At 40.8% G+C, this 18,649-nt stretch overlaps 1 protein-coding gene across 4 annotated transcripts in view; it reads left to right on the forward strand.

Annotated features, from left to right (window-relative positions):
• The first annotated feature begins 2,895 nt into the window (after nucleotides 1-2,895).
• LOC128744365 (long-chain-fatty-acid--CoA ligase 4) overlaps nucleotides 2,896-18,649 on the forward strand; it is a 72,195-nt gene continuing 56,441 nt past the window's right edge. The window contains exon 1 of one of the 4 annotated variants that reach the window (XM_053841321.1): nucleotides 2,896-3,010. The gene's annotated coding sequence lies outside the window, so the exon portion shown is untranslated. Of the gene's footprint in view, nucleotides 3,011-3,898; nucleotides 4,760-18,649 lie in introns of those variants that run through there. The other 3 variants (XM_053841320.1, XM_053841323.1, XM_053841322.1) reach the window with 3 other exon arrangements.

Below are 18,649 nucleotides of genomic sequence, written 5' to 3' on the forward strand. Positions count from 1 at the left end.
CCTGCTCATTGTTCTTCTTATTGAGGAATAAACTGAGCAACAAAGTGTTAATACACTTTTTGGCTGCCCATGATATGGCACAAAAAAACTGTTTAGACTTCTCGCAGCGGCAACAGTGCAAAAAATGTTGTATATGACGATGGTGGACGATAGATATGGCAACAATGTAATTCCCGTGCCGTTGCTTACTGCAGTACAAGCGAACAATGAGAATCTAAAGTTTGTTTATATTTCTCTTTATTTTTGGTCTGTTTCTCATTGCGTGAATGTATTTCTCATTCGTGGCAGCAGTTGCGTTGCTCATTGTGTTGAATGAAAAAAGTTGCACTTTTTGCACAATGAGTGAGGAAATGGCAAGCCTGGACCCCTCCCCCACTAAGAGGGGGGAGGGGGATGCTCCCATACAAATGAAACACAAATTTTTGCACAACTCGAGAACAAATCAAGCAAATGGAACAAAACACATGTGGGTGTTTTTGGAGACAAGATTTTTTTCTATAGTGCATTGGTACCTCTCCCCACATTAGGAGGGGGGCTCTTATACAAATGAAATACAAATTTCCTCATAACTCGAGAACTAATTATCAAATGTAACCATATTTGGCATGTGGGTGTTTTTGGAGGCATGAATTTTTTCTATGTTGAATTAGGACCCCTTACCTTTTTAGGAGGGGGGGGGGGGGGGGTGGCACCCATAGAAATGAAATACAAATTTCCTCATAATTCGAGAAGTAATCAAGTAAATGGAACCAAATTTGGCATGTAGGGGGTTTTGGAGGCAGGAATTTTTTTAATGATGGTTTGAGACCCTTCACCCCTGTGGTAGGGGGATAAGGACTCTCATACAAATAAAACAGAAATTTTTGCGTAACTCAATAACTAATCAAACTCGAGGAATTTTAGACTCTTTCATAAAACATTAATCAATAACAAGACCACCTATCAATAACAAGATCAACTATCAATAGTAATATTAGATAATTTAGCGCGAGACGACCACAGGCCGCGAGTGTTGCCGGCGACCTCTATCTAGGTTTATTTATTTAACTAGATCTACTGACCTAAGTCACAATTTCAGGCTGATCAAACGCTTTTATAGCTGATTTTATTCAACCTGTGGCTGCTCAGGTAACCAATAAGCATTAGTATAAGCAGTAAATCAATCGTTTATTAGCATCCCTGGCGTTTTATACTGCAGGTTGCTGTTTATCAGCTTTTTGACTGCATAACTGTTGTAAATTGGCATCCATAATTCTATTTAAAATCTTCTTGCCGGTAACTACTGTTTTACCTGACTCACTGCGAATATGCGTGTTATTGAAATAAAACGTCACCATGCGTTTTATTCGTTTATAACGCATATGCAGCTAATATCGTTAACAAACGATTTTTTATAAGTTGTGCTTTTGTTATTGCATTTAACTTATAAAAAGTTGCATAAATAACAATTCAGTTTCACAATACAACTATTGCGTACTACTAGCACTTGCGATATAACGTTTAAGTACGTTATTTTTAGTGATCAAAATCAACGATATTTTCGATACAAGGGCGATATTTTTCGAAACCTTTCGAACCAACATGATCCCGCGAATACAACGCATATTCGCAGTGAGTCAGGTAACACAGTAGCTGCAAATAAGCATTGTCAGCACTATAAGGGGGCTAGCAGTAAAGTAGCCGCATATTTTGCCAAAATAGCATTTAAGCAGCATTTAAGGCAACTTAAATGCTTATTGGCTTGCATTTAAATTGCATTGGTAATGCTTATTGGTTACCTGGGTTTAATTCGTATAAGTAGTAAGCTAGCTAATTAAAAATGCTTGTCTTTTTTCCGGGAATTGAACCCGCCATTTTTTGATCCGTAAGCACTCACCGTATGATCCGCCCCATTTGCATCTGCAGAACAGACAGTGAAAATATATACCTGAAGCCCTGAAGCCTAGCCCGCCTACTATTTTACCTGACTCACTGCGAATATGCGTGTTATTGATATAAAACGTCACCATGCGTTTTATTCGTTTATAACGCATATGCAGCTAATATCGATAACAACCGATTTTTTATAAGTTGTGCTTTTGTTATTGTATTTAACTTGTAAAAAGTTGCATAAATAACAATTCAGTTTCACAATACAATTATTGCGTACTACTAGCACTTGCAATATAACGTTTAAGTACCTTATTTTTAGTGATCAAAATCAACGATATTTTCGATACAAGGGCGATATTTTTCGAAACCTTTCGAACCAACACGATACCGCGAATACAACGCTATGCGCAGTGAGTCAGGTAACACAGTAGCTTGAAGCAGTCGATAACTGACAAACTTTTGCTGTCAGCCGAATTGCGAAATTCTATGATCTGACAGTATGTGCGCTGTGAGCCGAAAGAAAACTTGGTAGAAATTTGTAAAGCCACTTTAACATCCTTAAGCAGCCTTAAAGAAGTTTGAAAGCTGTGAGCCTAATGAAAGCTTTCACTCTACATTTTAACACCTCTAAGCAGCCGTAAAACGGTTTGATGTTTATGGCTGTTTAAAAGCAGATTGTTTAGCAGAAAAATCTGCTATTAAGCTTGTTTATCAGCTTTTGGAAGAAAATTGGTTTGAAAAGCTTAAAGTAGCTTAAACATTGCTTATTTAAACACCAGTTAAGTGCTCACTTTATGCAGCTTTAATCGCCTTAAGCCAACCCGTAAACAGCCATTGCTCTTGTAATTCAGCTACCGTTGTTACTTGGGATATGCTCTGTGTATCTGGCAACGCTGATCGCCGTGCAATATTTCAAGCTCAACTTATCGAGACGCAGGAAAAATTAAGTGTGTACACTCATTTGCGCCATATTTTTTCCACAAGGCCCAAAATCAAACAAGACATCAAAAATCAACGCGCGCGTGGAAAGTTGTACTTAAAGATAACGGGAATTTTATCCAGTTTTATCGGTTTTATCAGTTGAACAGTTGCTAATCCGTGTTATCAACTAATTAGCGAGCGTCTAGCAGTGCAAGTGGTGAGTTGATAATAGTAATACAATCTTCTATTACATAGATAAAAAGTGAAGTTCGTTTGTTACGGTTGAGGTTTTCGGTTGTCTGCTGCTGGTAGGGAAGGGACAGCACCAGCAGCATAAACGTATTTACCCGGTGCAATACCACCGCAGCAACAACGCAATCATGTCATAAATGGTGAGAGCCGCAGTCCGAGCCGACCGACCGAGGGAGAGCATAAAGAACATGGGTGACGTAAACATCACGCCACTATTTTCCGTGCCATGATTGGTGGAACGCGCTGGGTGGCTCTCTCGTATTCCCCAGAAAAGCAGCACATGTTTTTTGGTCGGTTTGCTCTCCGGTTGCGGTAGGAATCTGCTGCCGTATTCGTTTCTTTTTTTTTGTATGGCATTTTCCTTTTTCCGTTGAATGATTGATGTTGAACGGTTTCTCTCTCACGGTTACGCTGCAATCCACGTTGGGATCGTATTAATGTATTGTAGTATTGTGTTGGGTGCCTGTATTAGTGTTTGAATGACGTGCGGTCTAGAGTAACGTAAATATTGTGCTTGTTGGGTTGTTTGAATCAACTAAACTAAGGTTCGGTTTAATTTCTAAATATTAACTGTGAATCATAATATTCTTCCTGTGTACTATTCTAGTGCAATTCGATCGTATGTTTAGTTGATTCACGTTTGTTTCATAACATAAAGCAATAGATTGTTTCTATGATTTGAATCTGAGAATTTGCATCATCAGCAATAAGAGTTTGTTTTCAGTGTGTTGAATTAATCGCAAAGATGATATTTGCTTGGGGTCTAGCAGAGTAGCAGAAACGGTTTGTCTATGAACAAGATTGGAGCGAACTGTAGATTCGGATGTTTTAAATTTAATGCTGTTATCACTTTAAATTGTTTATACTGAAGTAGCTTCAACCGAACCCCCAGCCAATGTCAGCATTATATTGATGTGTGAGTGATGTGTTTCCTGTGTAGGGGATAGTTGTGTGTATCAGCATCAGTTTTTTTTCGGAGTAAAAGGAGGGAAGTCGAAATCTCGCGAATTCGCAATCGCTCTCCGTAATCCGTGCTGTGTAGTGTAGTGTACCTTTTATGTCTGATGATCGTCTCGTCCGCCAGTAAAAAGCTGAACAAGGAAACTATTCAATAGAAAATCTCGCATTGTACCACGGTGACAGTCATGTTGTATGGTTGTACTGCGACAGAATTGTTATTTGGTCGAATCTGCAGCGGAGTTTTTTAAAGTGAAGTAGCACGAAAGTTGTACCGCTTACGGATTTCTTGTGCCACATTTTCAAGCGGAAGAGTGAATCATTCTGCAGTGTACTAGTGCTTGGCGGAAGACGGGTTCTTTTATGACGTGGTTCATTTCCATTGTTACTCTTCCGATGGACGGAATACTTAGAAGTCAGTGTTTACAAAATTTTGTTTAGCGGATCGTGTCATCATCGGAAGACTAATATAACAAATTGATGTGTCGTTCTATGGAATGCTTTGATAGCTTAAAGTGCGTTAATTGAGTTTTATCAAGTCAGGCAAAGTGGGAAAAAGTGAAAATAATTTGCTTCTAAGCAAACTTTTTCGTTTCTGGATAAAGCAGCACGTTTCATTTTTGTGTGAAGAAATTGTTTCAAAGGATGATTTAGGAAAAATATTGCTTAGTGCAGTGTGTGAATAAAAAATTTTGGGATTTTTGCCATCCGACAAATCACTTGACGTAATACACGCTATGATTGGCAAAATTTAGAGGTATTTATAGTTATTACTTTTTTGTTTCATTGTAGGTAGTCAATTACTGCACCATGATTGTTTAAAAATTGTCTCACTTCCCGTCATAATGACGAAATATCAATAATAAAAAGATTGGGAGGCTCGATTGTTACCCTGCTGCAGTGAAGAGACGTATAATCGATATTTCAACGGTGCTGCACTGCATACTAGTAGAAACGTAACCTAACTTTTGTTTCTCTTCGTACGTGGGGTTTTCTCGTGTTTTTTTTCTTTCGTCGGTACATACCTGACGGTGATGGCGCTGGCGGTGATGGTAACGAGAAGGAAAGGCTTTCTAGCTGCTGTCTTCTCGTACTTTCCTACCCTTCTTTTCTCTGGTTGCTCTCACAGCTACAGCTGCAGCAGCGTTCCTGCCTGTACCGCTCTCTAAATGAATGCTGGAGTTTTGTGAAGTGTGTAAATACCGTCCGAAGTAGAACGACGGAGACCGGTTGACCGTCATAGGAAGAGCTGCCAACTTTGATGAAACAGTTTGGAATTTTTAAAAACGCTTACCTACTATTGGTATTCTGCCAAAACGGCTCAAGTGTTAATTTTTCAAAAGGACAACCAAATGGATGTTCTGAAGAATAAAACCGTGTTACGGGGACATAGTACTTTTAACATCTTGTTTTTAAAAAATGCGTGAACATTAAGCATTCTTATAATTCATAATGGATCAACCAATTCGATGCCAGCACATCTTTGCTTCCCAAGTCTGGGACGACAACCATGTATACGTGAAGAATTTCATTCGTTTCCATTATTAATAAACTGACCGGGTCTTCCCGTCCCAACAGGTTACAAATTATTTCCTTTTAAGTCGACCTAAACGAACTTGATGTCCCGAACGTAAAATGTTTTCGAAAAGTGCAACCAATTCCTACGTTCGAAAATTTGGATCGATATTGTATAGAAATCTAATAAAAGTTGATGTCTTGTGCAAAAACGTGGGTGACAGAATAACGCTGCCTCTCCCAGCCGAGATTCGAATACACGACGACTGGCTTGTTAGACCAGCACCATACTTCGACACCAACTTGGAGGCTAATCGAAGAACTATGATTTCTATTAAATTTAAAAAATAATAAACCAGCCTAAGTCAAATTCTATAGAAGAAAGTAGTGAAAGAAAGGTGTTGATAGTATCTCGGGAGAGACAAGGCGTGAAGTGAAGTAAAAAAAAGCCTAGGTGCTACATTCCGTTATCGAAACTTGACCTTCTGTTTTTTAATACGACAGACTTTGCAGCCAGCTGTTAAAGTGCAGGACAATTGCAGGGACAGTTGCTACGATCCTATTGACTCTAACAGCCTCTCCCAGTCGAGATTCGAACATACGACGACTGGCTTATTAGGCCAGCGTCATACCTCCGAGCCAACTGGGAGGTAATATGAAGTGAAGGAAAGTAAAGAGCGGAAAATTACATAAGGGAGATAATGGAAGAGCCGCCGGAAAGGACGGACTTCCAGCAGAACTCCACAAAAATGGCCAAGAATCACTAGCAATGGCACTTCACTGGATAATTTCAAAAATTTGGGTGATGGAGAAACTACCGGAGGAGTGGATGGTAGGTGTGGTTTGTCCCATCTACAAGAAGGGCAATCGACTAGATTGCTGTAATCACCACTGCATTACGCTGGTCAACGCCGCCTACAAGGTGTCCCCCAGATTTCGTTACGTCATCTATCCCCAACAGCAACAGAATTCATAGGAAAGTATTGATCGTTTCTTTGGTAACAAAACGCGCTACTCACTTTTTTGATAGCTTGAAATCGTCGCAGAAAGAATCTGCTTGGCTGTATGTAAATTATAAGTATATGTTATGCTTGTCTAGGACGTTTCAGAAACATTACAAGATTCTTGGTTGGGTTGCCCTGGCGCATGATGGATAACATCATATTAACAGGTGATATGAATGCTTCGATTGGGAAACTAGACCTGGTTGAGGAAGACAACCAGTGGATAGGAAGGAACTTGTACCATGACCTTTGCAACGGGAATGGGATACAACTGAAGAACATTATGTACGGTTTCAAGCTAAAAGATTATGTGACATTTAGCGAGACTCCTTCGGCAAGAATAACGTGGACCAATGGTAAAAGCTCCTCTCAACTTGACCACATCCTAATGACGGAAATGAAATTTATGAAAATTTCCAAGGTCAGAGCTTACTTCCCTCTGTACCTACGAAGCGACCACAAAATCGTCTTGTGTGTGCTTAAGGAAAAGCAGGCAACCCAAAAAGGAAATTATAAAAGACAAACTGGGAATAAGATTGGGGCTAACAACGGCAGGTTCGTAAAATTTGGTACGGAAGCGCTACGGCTGGATGAAGAAAAGAGAAATCTCTTTCAAGATAAAATCGATAGGAATTTGAACTCACAAAAAGATACACAACAAGATGGAAATCCCGACAATGTGGATGGTAAATGGAAACGTATGAAATCAGCTGTAATGGATGCAGTCAAGAGTGTCCAGAGGATGCCGACCTCCCCACCCACCCCGCGTAGGAAGCAAGCATCTCAAAAATATCTCTTAGCAAACCAAAAGCACCTTGCAGACAGGAACAACGAACTATTAAGAACAAAAGCAAGAGAAGCACGAAGAGAAAAGCAAAGAGCATATGACCAACACTTCAAAGAAAAGGTGGACAAGTTCTTGGATAGCATAGAGAAGGAGAACTCGATGCAACAAATGACACAGACGTTTAGATTCATTAAAAAACATAAAAGAAACAAACAACTTAAAAAGAGGAAGTACATTAACATACAAAAATGGGAACAAAAGCTCCAATCGCTAACGACAGAGGTTCGAAATATCGACAACGTTGACCCTAACGGCAGCAGGAATGACAACCACTTGCAAGCCGGTCCAGAGCCAACAACGCAGGAAATATAGGATCTATTATGGTCATCAAGAAACAACAGTGCTCCCGGACTAGACAATTTACGAAACGAATTCCTAAAATATGGGTTGGAAACACTGATTATTGAGCTAACGAATCTAATAAAAGACGCGTACAGAAATAACAGGGTCCCAAAGGACTGGACGGAAACATTGCAAATTCCAATACCGAAAGTCATCAACCCGAAGAATGTCGAAGATTACCGTTGTATTACTCTCTGCTCAAGCCCTTACAAAATTTATGCCAAACTGTTTTTGAATAGACTGAAAAGCCAAGTTGCGCCAATCCCCTGCTATCAGATGGCCTTCCGACATAAACGCAGCGCCTCTGATCAGATCTTTGTGTTAAGACGCGTAATCGACGAAATGTGGAGAAAAGGGAAAAGCGCGATTCTAGTTTCGCTTGATGTCAAACAGGCGTTTGGCAGAGTCGACACGACAAAGGCGGGCGCAATACTTGCTGATCTAGGAGTATCTCAAGCTTTGATCGACCGAATTATCGCGGGATGCTTATGCGAAACTACTTCAATTCAGTGGTTTGGCCAACGAACGGAGATTTAACAAGGTTACCCACTTAGCCCCCAGTTGTTTATTCTTATGCTCCACCACGTTTTATTGACCTTGCAGCAATTCCTCCCCGAGTTAAAGCTTGATCATGTAGACTCCATTCGGCTCCCGTGCATTCTCGGGTACGCAGATGATATCCTGGTTATATGCGAGCATGAAGACGATATAGAAAGGCTGATGGATATTCTGGAACCGTTGCTCCAATCCATCGGATTAGAGATCAACACGAAAAAAACAAGAGTGGTCATCCGCGATCCTAATTATTTAAATAACACGAATCCAGATACAGTGGTTCATTTTGGGAAATACGAACTCACAGTAGTCACGAACCTGCAATACCTCGGAGCCTTCGTAACGAGCAGTTTGACACGGAGTGCCACAACAGCGGAACGTATCAAGAAAGCTTACAAAGCCTTCTATGCGCTGTGCTCGTTCTTAAAAGACCATCCGCTCAACTGGCCCACAGTCAGGAGGCTGTACCACTGCATCATCACGCCAGTGATCACCTATTCAATGGAAGTGGCGACGATCCTAAAAAGGAATCGGGTTTCAATGAGGCGCATGGAGAATGACATGGTATTCATTCTAAGGAGTCTGAGCAAAGATGATTGCTCGACTGAGATAGACGATTCGCAAAGGGATGAAGCCGGAGACAAGGATAACGAGACAACACGTAATGAGGATGCAAATGCCACAGTAGACAGAGCACAGAATAGTGGAAGCACGCCTCAGCTAACCGGAATTGATAGTCCGCATATTGCGCAAAACTGGTTGGAGGGCCGCACAATAAACAATAAGATTCGCGTGGCAAGATTGAATTATTATGGTCACATCCTAAGGAGAGGTAACGCGGGCATCCTCAGAATGGCGCTAAAGTTCAGGTTGAATGGTCCTAAGAAAAGAGGAAGGCCGGCTCATACTTGGCGAACCTGCATTCGCCAAGACATTGACAGGAGCGGTATCCCATTAGCAGTACTGCAAGAGACAGCGGAGAATAAAACAAAGTTAAAAGACCTGACCAAGAAACTGTTCCATACAATGGTGGAATCAGAGTATGAAACCTCAAGCGACTCGCATTGGGACAGTGGAAGTTCCATAGAGGACGAAGAGTTTGAGGGATTCAGTGATAACGAAGAAACGGTGAGAGGACTGAACTCGGATCTGGAATTTGAATAAAGTGTGTAGCCCATATGTTCCAAAACTACTATCGAATAAAGTATATTTATTATCGTAATCCGGTAAAAACAATCACAAAGTCAGAAAACAATAGTAATAAGTTAGAGAACGAAAGATTTGACGAGAGAAGGGAAAAAAAGAAAAAAGGAAAAAGTAAAGAGGAAGGAAAGAGAGAAGAAAAATGGAGTAAAACAGGAAAAAAAGAGATACAAACAAGATTTAGCAAAGCAGAGTTCTCAGGGTAAGTGTTATTCAATTCATTTCAGAAAAAGCCAGTAATAAAATGTTAAGGAAAATGGTCTGATTAATCACACATTTTTCAGTTAGACCAAGAAAGAAGGGTGTACGATTATGGTCTAAGATCTCACTATATTGCAAACTAATGGTAACAAAACCTAGGGAAGAATAGGTCACAGCTCCCCACGTTTTGCAGCATTTGTAAACCACGGGTTCTTGAATATTAGTTACAATACGTCCCCAGAGAGTGCTGGGCTTAGGGTTGTTCGTAGACTGACACATTACAAGGCACCTAGATATGAAGTTGTAGATATGAAGCCTCCTTAATGGCTGTGGCGTTTTTAGGTTAAGACGAATACACGGCAGCAAGACTGCATGACGAACTATGACACAATGGCCTCACTGAGCAATCTTGGGTGATATTGGTCCTCATGGTCCGAGGAACGGCGTTCAATTGACCGAAGTGTGTTAGTTTAGCCGCCCAATACCTACTCAGCTTGCTCGCGAGCCGGACTGAGACTCAATCAGCAATACGCTACAATCCTTCACCTCGCTTAAAAAAAAGAAAAAAAAGTATTATGCTTATCTAGGACGTAGGCTATTGATTTACTTGACAAAATAAGCGATATTTGCGATTCTGGCGACGGTTTCGTCCGCGACGGTTATAATTCATCGCGTACGAAAGGGTGGGAAATTGATGATATCAGGCGGGTTTTATGGTGGCCCGTGCTACTACGGGTGAAATTTTTACTCCAACAAGTTCTCTGGAAATGTCGGGAGTACAACGTACCCACGCATCATATTTTCGTGGATTTCTGGGCATTTGGGCAACATACAATACAGTTGAACGCAAACAGCTGTGGCAGATAATGCACGAGTACGGTTTTTCGGACAAACTGACGTGGCTGATTAAAGCTACTCTTGAGTCTTGAGTGATGTGCTACGTGCGCGTTTCGGAGGTACCTACTTTCAAGTACTTGCGAACCACGCAGATGGTTGCGGCAAGGGGATGGACTGTCCTGTAAAGCATGGCTAAAAGTAAATTTGGACGTTGCTCCAATCCATCGGATTAGAGATCAACACGAAAAAAACAAGAGTGGTCATCCGCGATCCTAATTATTTAAATAACACGAATCCAGATACAGTTGTTCATTTTGGGAAATACGAACTCACAGTAGTCACGAACCTGCAATACCTCGGAGCCTTCGTAACGAGCAGTTTGACACGGAGTGCCACAACAGCGGAACGTATCAAGAAAGCTTACAAAGCCTTCTATGCGCTGTGCTCGTTCTTAAAAGACCATCCGCTCAACTGGCCCACAGTCAGGAGGCTGTATCACTGCATCATCACGCCAGTGATCACCTATTCAATGGAAGTGGCGACGATCCTAAAAAGGAATCGGGTTTCAATGAGGCGCATGGAGAATGACATGGTATTCATTCTAAGGAGTCTGAGCAAAGATGATTGCTCGACTGAGATAGACGATTCGCAAAGGGATGAAGCCGGAGACAAGGATAACGAGACAACACGTAATGAGGATGCAAATGCCACAGTAGACAGAGCACAGAATAGTGGAAGCACGCCTCAGCTAACCGGAATTGATAGTCCGCATATTGCGCAAAACTGGTTGGAGGGCCGCACAATAAACAATAAGATTCGCGTGGCAAGATTGAATTATTATGGTCACATCCTAAGGAGAGGTAACGCGGGCATCCTCAGAATGGCGCTAAAGTTCAGGTTGAATGGTCCTAAGAAAAGAGGAAGGCCGGCTCATACTTGGCGAACCTGCATTCGCCAAGACATTGACAGGAGCGGTATCCCATTAGCAGTACTGCAAGAGACAGCGGAGAATAAAACAAAGTTAAAAGACCTGACCAAGAAACTGTTCCATACAATGGTGGAATCAGAGTATGAAACCTCAAGCGACTCGGATTGGGACAGTGGAAGTTCCATAGAGGACGAAGAGTTTGAGGGATTCAGTGATAACGAAGAGACGGTGAGAGGACTGAACTCGGATCTGGAATTTGAATAAAGTGTGTAGCCCATATGTTCCAAAACTACTATCGAATAAAGTATATTTATTATCGTAATCCGATAAAAACAATCACAAAGTCAGAAAACAATAGTAATAAGTTAGAGAACGAAAGATTTGACGAGAGAAGGGAAAAAAAGAAAAAAAAAGGAAAAAGTAAAGAGGAAGGAAAGAGAGAAGAAAAATTGAGTAAAACAGGAAAAAAGAGATACAAACAAGATTGAGCAAAGCAGATTTCTCAGGGTAAGTGTTATTCAATTCATTTAAGAAAAAGCCAGTAATAAAATGTTAAGGAAAATGGTCTGATTAATCACACATTTTTTAGTCAGACCAAGAAAGAAGGGTGTACGATTATGGTCTAAGATCTCACTATATTGCAAACTAATGGTAACAAAACCTAGGGAAGAATAGGTCACAGCTCCCCACGTTTTGTAGCATTGGCAAACCACGGGTTTTTGAATATTAGTTGCAATACGTCCCCAGAGAGTGCTGGGCTTAGGGTTGTTCGTAGACTGACACATTACAAGGCACCTAGATATGAAGTTGTAGATATGAAGCCTCCTTAATGGCTGTGGCGTTTTTAGGTTAAGACGAATAGACGGCAGCAAGACTGCATGACGAACTATGACACAATGGCCTCACTGAGCAATCTTGGGTGATATTGGTCCTCTTGGTCCGAGGAACGGCGTTCAATTGACCGAAGCGTGTTAGTTTAGCCGCCCAATACCTACTCAGCTGGCTCGCGAGCCGGACCGAGACCCAATCAGCAATACGCTACAGTCCTTCACCTCGCTTAAAAAAAAAGAAAAAAAAATGCTTGTCTAGGATGTAAACTATTGATTTACTTGACAAAATAAGCGATATTTGCCCCCGCGACAGTTTCGTCCGCGACGGTTATAATTCATCGCGTACGAAAGGGTGGGAAATTGATGATATCAGGCGGGTTTTATGGTGGCCCGTGCTACTACGGGTGAAATTTTTACTCCAACAAGTTCTCCGGAAATGTCGGGAGTACAACGTACCCACGCATCATATTTTCGTGGATTTCTGGGCATTTGGGCAACATACAATACAGTTGAACGCGAACAGCTGTGGCAGATAATGCACGAGTACGGGTTTTCGGACAATCTGACCTGGCTGATTAAAGCTACTCTTGAGTCTTGAGTGATGTGCTACGTGCGCGTTTCGGAGGTACCTACTTTCAAGTTCTTGCGAATCACGCAGATGGTTGCGGCAAGGGGATGGACTGTCCTGTAAAGCATGGCTAAAAGTAAATTTGGACGCGTAGAACAATCTGTAGCTCGGGAATGAAGTGTCGCAGAAAAACCCATAAATGACTGGATTGTAGTATTTTTATTCAGCTTTAAATTTCACAGTGCTACATCATTGCATTTCACTGATTCTGATAGAACCTCGAACTTTTTCTTAATAGAACTCATCATATCCTGCACAGTTGAAGATGCGGCTGAATCAGCATGTTTCTTTCACTTTGTTCGCATTTCGTCAGCACTGTTGACTGTTTCCCTGCTTCGCGGAAGTCGTTTGATGATTGCACAATATTTTTCAAGAGGTTGAAACTCCGGACAATTTGGAGGCTTCATCTCTTTTGGTACGAAATCGACCCAATTAGCTGCATACCACTCTAGCACCAATTTAGAGCAGTGACAGCTGGCTAAATCAGGCCAGAATATAACGTTACTCTTATGTTTTCTTAAAATTTTGCCGCCTTTTCAAACCTAGGGATTTTAGAATAAAACAGACTTTTGGCAAATCACTATTGAAATAACTGAAAATACCAACCACTGTCTAGAATTAATGAATCAGGCAATCGAACGAAAGTAGGGTATGTTGCTGCTTCGTCGTAATTGCCTATTCCCGTCCTATCCAACACAAATTATTAAAAATATCAGCATTTTTATGACACACAATGCAAAACTAGTTATTCCCTAGTATTTTAGTTTGTTGTCTATCATACGCGATCAATCAAAGTAAACTGAGATCTATTTAAATGCTTTTTATCCTTAAATTAAGTCCTGCCAGCCAAATTTCCAACTTTTTTTCGTGCGACGAAGAAAAAAAAGTCGACTTATCGTTTTAATTTCCGTCATTCATAAAGGAAAATTACTCACGCAAGGCATTGTCGTTATTCTACAGCCAGAACCTGCAGAAATTTTGCAGAATACCATTTGTCATGCCATCCTACACAAATACATGCGCGTTAGCTTCGTAAACATTGTTGTGATTTTTAGTTCGGACGATGAAAAATTTTGATGGAATTTAAGAGAAAAAGCCAGTTGCGTAATTTCAATTATATGCTTTAATACCGTGAACGCGGGTAATTCCGGGGATCAGCTCTTAATTCCGATCACTCAACTAAAGTAGTCGATTTTTAGAAGATGGAATCAAAAACCATAGTTTATGGGAATCATCATGATCAAAGCTTGCCAATAAGCTATAAATTTTAATTCAATCTTTGTAAAATAGGCTACTTTAGTTGAGTGATCGGAATTAGGAACTGATTGGAATTACCTGCGTTCACGGTAATCGCTTTTCAGTGATTTAAAAGTTCACAGATCGGATGATAAGTGTGTTTTAGTCAAATCAGCACAAGAACTTTTGGAGTATTCATTAAATCCATCCATCAAATGATGAAAATTAGACTGGCTTTACTTACTATGACGGGAATTAGAAATAAACCCTACGCTTTTCCTTCCCAAGTCCGTAGCGACAAGCTCATACACCCAGGCTTGATTTTGCTCATCTTAAGAATACAGAGACAGAGCCATCTGCTTTTTACAACGATCAACAGCTTTCGTTTTGTATGCTTCGAATGATGCCTGAATACTGTTTTAGCTTTCTTTTACAACCAGTTGTCTTGAGTAGAAGGAGCACAACTACAAGCAGAGTTAATCGTTTCTACGCACTCTGGAGGCAAGAGCCTATTTGCTCCATATCCCAAAAAGAATATCGGGTTGGCAATTATATGGACCGAAACAATTTGCTCCGTGGTCTTTATATCATGCGTAACGTAGTACTCCATCAAAAAAAGAAAAATGAAACAAAACTGATGCACATTCGAGGGCAGAGAAAAACAGTAAAGCATTACAAAAAGCAAAACAACTCGTCGATTGTCGGAGAAGGTAACATCCGACTAAGGCTCGTTTAAAAAGAGCATTTAAAAATCAATTTTGCTAAATAACTTTGCACACGACTATTTTGGTGCTTTCAAATGTTCTACAAAGTTGTTCGGTATATTAAAATACACATTTTCTTCAAAGAGTGTTTGTTGACCAGGATGGATATTTAATGAGTTAAAAAATATTTAAGAAAAAAAAATTCGCTCTGTTTAGAAAAATGTTTTTTCAATTTACGGCAAACTAAACAACTTTCATAGGAAAATACTATCTGCTAGTACTACTACTGCTACTAGCAACACTGTCATGAACCATGAGCATGGCCCACATTTTCCTTCTCTGATTGTGTGGTGGCCAAAGCCGACTGCTGTTGCTGTATCATTGTACAACATTGTACAATGTGCATATCTCATTTCTCCCGACGAGTTATTTATTCATTCTATCGACACATCGACTGTTACTTGTCTATTCCCGTTGTTTTGGTCTGCTTTATGCCGCTACATCGTCTAGTCTTCTAGGTCGCTGCGCTATACCGTATTAATTTACCTGGTTGGAATAAAGTCGAACGTTTGGTTTGTGTAGGATTACATTGGAGAATTTCCAGTTCCCAAAAAAACTGCCCTATCAAGGACGATGTGTGTACATTATCCATACGTTGGTACTAGTAGAGCAAAGTTTATCCTCCTACACTATTTCACAGTCAGTCGCAGTTCCGCCCAGCAAGAGTACGCAACAGCGTGCTGTGTTTTTCCCATGGCACAATCTACCAGCAGCCAGCCAGCACCTCGGACGGACCGGTATCGTATGATGTTGGACGCGAACAGCGCAAGACCATTTCGTGTCTGTTTTCCTACACTCACCGCTCGGTAGTAGGAGAGTTTAACGTGGTTTAACTACAGTTACAACAACTACCAGTGCAGCGTTTTCCGATCAGCCCATCGTCAGGCTATGATGCATGCCACGTTTCGCTGCACGTGACCGGCTACCACTACTGTCATCCGTAACCTCCTCACAGACAGTCTCCGTTGAAGCTGTGCCGGGTAGCGAGCATTTTGTTTCGAGTGACAGCAGCGCGCCGGCTGATGGGTGTCTGGGAATTTTTTCGAGTACCGAGCCGAGCTGCGCTCTTTAAAGCCTTTGAACATAAAATTCTGCTGGTGAAGTGTTTGTTTTATAACTACAAAATACGAGAAAAAAGTTAGTAATTTCAATTTGTCATGCGCCTTACTCATACAGTCTTAGTAATAACATATGCAACTTAATAACCATGACGAAAAACGTGAGTAAATTTCAATGTGGAAATAATTCAAGTTACTGCAATTTACAGCGATTTTTGCATTGATTTATTCAAGGGTAAAATGTGAAAATTGCGCCAAATAGTTGGATTCCTTCTCGTCTATTCGGGAATTCTGCTATGACACTCCACACAAACCAGTAGCATGACGACAAGTGCGGGTCACGTTCATCCCGAATTTCACAGTACTTCACCAAAATCCTTCTGGCTAATAGACTCATCAAATGTTCTGGTAGAAGCAATGGAAAACAATTTATGAGTATATTTAGTCATCATACTTAGCCGAAAACCCTCAGAGCTAATACCATTTCCCCTGGATCCTGGGCTCCTCGTTTCCAACTCCTCGAGTGTCTTGTCACAAGCAAGTCAGCTGGTTGAACCATCATGTGACAGAGCTTCTCTATTTCTGTTATTGGTGGGGTTCTTGAAGAGATTTCACCGCACAGTCGGCCGGCATCCTTGCGACATGGCCGGCCTACCGTAGTCTCCCAAATTTCATCACATGTACGATGGGAAACTCTCCGAACCCTCTCCAAAGCTCGTGGTTCATACGCCTTGCGCGAACACGGCAAGGGCGCGTATGTCCTCTATGGGCTGTGTCACGGCATCAAGTTCTTCGTATGGTGATGTATGTTTCTTGATCGTAGCGTTATGCAAAGGGCAAAGTAGGCCCGATTTCCCGCTCAAATGCGCCGCTGGAACTCTACTACTGTTGTTGTCTGTAGTCACCAGCGATCCTAAATACACGAACTCATCTGCCACTTCTCTGCCAGTTTTCCCATGGGTTTACTGTCAAATTGACACTAACACCGCATTCTGTTTGGGCCTTAATGGAACCAAGTTCAAACAGATCCCCAACGTTAACGTTCCTCTCATTCACCCCTATTCTGTATTTCAAACGAACCTTTATTTCGTTCGACTTGTTTCGAACGAGATTTTTTGCCCATTTTGATTTTACTGGCGGAAAATTCGTTCGAAAAAACTCGTTCGAAATATAGAATATCGGTGATTATTGAGCCGGTTAAAATCCAATCACTATTGTGAAACTGTGTGAAAAACACTTCATAGGGTCTTTTTCGATTGACACTGAAATGGGTCAGGAACTAAAAGAGATAACGCCTAGATCTGTCGAGTCAGAACAGAAGTTCAGTTTACTAGCTAGCTCCATATTTAGCGATTCGATTCGGTCAATTGGGCAATTGACTCCTTCCAGCCGTTTGAATCCCCAGGAATGGATGGAATTGTGCCAATCATGCTTCAAAAGAGTAAGCAGCTTGTCGTTTCCCTCATCTCCGAGGTTTGTCGCGCTAGCTTATTACTAAACCATATTCCTAACATTTTTAGGAAAACGAGAGTAATTTTCATACCAAAAAATGGAAGGCGTGATAAAACACTTCCAAAGTCATTCAGGCCAATTAGTTCAACTTCCATATTTCTGAAAATAATGGAAATATTAATTGAACACCAAATCAAAGTAAAGGATCTAATTACTAATCATCTAATTAAATTTCAATTTGCTTATCAAAATAACAAATCGACAATAGACGAACTACACATGTTGGTGGGGAAAGCTCTATTGCAACTAAAGAAATGGCACTAGCAGCCTTTCTTGATATTGAAGGAGCATTTGACAACACTTCACATTATTCAATTGAAAAGGCAATGAGAAAGCACGGAGTTTATGACAATATAATCAGTTGGATTCAAGCCATGCTTGCTAGTCGAGAAATTACTGCCCAGCTTGGAGGTATGTCCCAAACAAGGAAAACAACTAAAGGTTGTCCTCAAGGTATCCTAAATAACCTGACTGACAAAGGCTTTGAGGTGATTGCTTTCGCGGACGATGTGGTAATTATCACTGGAGGAAAATTTGATAAAGTAATATCCAATAGAATGCAGTATGCATTAAATTTCACAGTTAAATGGTGCAGACAGGAAGGCCTAAATATAAATGTCTCCAAAACAACAATCATTCCTTTTACACGCAAGAGGAAATACACCATTTCAAAATTACAACAAATACAAATATCCAAAGTAGTAAAGCATTTGGAAATAATGGACCAAAAACTGAACTGGAATGCACATATCGAACAGGTTATAAATAAGGCTACTAGTGCTCTATGGGTGTGTACTCAAGCCATTGGTAAGAATTGGGGTCTTAGACCTAGTATGATACACTGGATGTACCTAACGATAATTAGACCCAGGGTAACCTATGCCTCGCTAGTATGGTGGCTCAAAACATCAGAAAAGTCAACGCAAACTAAGCTCGACAAGTGCAATGATTTGTGGAACTATGAGAAGTACCCCAACCAAAGCCTTAGAAGCAATTTTATACCATCTTCCACTTTACCAAGTAGTGCAATTGGAAGCGGAAAAAAGTGCTTTAAGGCTAATTCGCTGTAGAAATATGCAACGGGGCAATATTACGGGTCACACAAAAATACTGGAAAACTTCCGTATTGACGAACTAATAATAGTAAGAGGAACGAAGATCGTATGGATAAAAGAACTAACTTCGAA

The sequence above is a fragment of the Sabethes cyaneus genome, chromosome 3 (genome assembly GCF_943734655.1).
Source record: "Sabethes cyaneus chromosome 3, idSabCyanKW18_F2, whole genome shotgun sequence".
Lineage (NCBI taxonomy): Eukaryota > Metazoa > Arthropoda > Insecta > Diptera > Culicidae > Sabethes > Sabethes cyaneus.